At 39.9% G+C, this 1,425-nt stretch overlaps 1 protein-coding gene and 1 pseudogene across 1 annotated transcript in view; both read left to right on the forward strand.

The window, feature by feature from the left end:
- Positions 1-1,425, forward strand: part of SLC22A23 (solute carrier family 22 member 23) — a gene marked incomplete at its 5' end in the record, with an annotated part of 279,935 nt that overhangs the window by 58,352 nt on the left and 220,158 nt on the right. The window lies entirely within an intron of this gene.
- LOC105979447 overlaps positions 581-1,425 on the forward strand; it is a 4,680-nt pseudogene continuing 3,835 nt past the window's right edge.

Consider the following 1,425-nt stretch of genomic DNA (forward strand, 5'->3'; position numbering starts at 1 on the left):
AGTCTGCATTTCTGTTCTCTTACTCTAACAGCTGAATTGTAGTTTCTTAGAAATGGACTTTTCTAGTTTAATGTTTCAGCATTTATTTTGGAAGACTTATCTCTTGGCTGGTGGTTAATGGGTTAGTGCTCAAGGTTAATGGTTCGATGTGTACTTGGAGGTTCTGTTTCTCTGAACACGAGCCCATGGGTCTCGGGCAGGATAATGACTCCAGATAAAATGGGAGTTGGTCTGTGCAGAGGAACAGATTAAAACCTCTTTTCTGGAGAGAACCCCTGGCCCAGCTCTCGGGTGCTCTTTTGACCCACATATGTGGAGGCATGGTGTGGGTCCAATCTTTGGCACAAATCTTTGGAAGCCTTTCAGTTCTCACAGGAGGATAGTACCCTAGGGCTTCTACCCAGATGGCCACAAATGGACACATTTGGCAGAGAGAACATCTGTGCTTTGGGAGCTGAGCAAAGAAGAGAACCTCCATATCACCACTCCAATGTTTATCAAATCAGCCAGAGACTATTGATCAAAACTTACTTTACAGTAAAAATGACATTATTAGCTTTCTCCTGTATGCCAACTGCTAATGACTGGTAAGAATGCCAGGAACCTCAGAGAGGTCCTCTGAGGACATTGCAGACTCAGTGGAGCAGAACACTTGATTGATGAACCAGCTTTGCCAACGAGACAGAAGGGAGATACGGATATACACACAACTGAGTCTTCTCCAGAAGATGTCTGTGGATTACACCAGATCAGGAGAGATTTTACCTAGCCTCACCCAGAACTCTGTTGACTGACATGATTTGACACACAAAATGTTGCCAAGGATGTTTTTTCCATTATAATCTAATTATATAACAAGTTCTTTATAGTATATTCTCTTCCACTTCAGAGCCATAAAATGTCTATCATTAATAGCCTTATTTGCTTGTATCTGATCAGCACAGAATCATGCAACTCAGTGGTCTGCAAGCTTTTTTTATAAAGACCTAGATAATAAACATATTAGGCCTTATGAGCCAGATGATCTCTATTCCATCTACTCACCCCTACCTTCTAACAGGAAAAGCACCATAGGTAGTAGGTGAATAAATAGGCGTGCCATGTTCCAGTAAAATTTACAAAAACCACTAACAACTACAAGAAAGAAGAAAATGCTATAAAATTGGTTATGGTTATGATTGCAGAACTCTTCTTAATATGATCGAACTATTGAATATATGATGTGTGAATTATATGCCAATAAAACTATTAAAGTGAAGTTTAAAAACCCAAAAATATGGTGGGTCAGAGGGAGTCATTTCTTATTGCTCAATGTAATTAACCCTCTCTCTGTATAGACTGTCAAGAAGTCTAGAGAGCTTAGATTGCAATGTAACAAAGATGTAGGCCTGAGAACATGAGGCTTGAATTTTGACATCTCTCCTG

The sequence above is a fragment of the Echinops telfairi genome, unplaced genomic scaffold (genome assembly GCF_000313985.2).
Source record: "Echinops telfairi isolate 266 unplaced genomic scaffold, ASM31398v2 ScPeMD7_655;HRSCAF=1070, whole genome shotgun sequence".
In the NCBI taxonomy this organism is placed as follows: domain Eukaryota; kingdom Metazoa; phylum Chordata; class Mammalia; order Afrosoricida; family Tenrecidae; genus Echinops; species Echinops telfairi.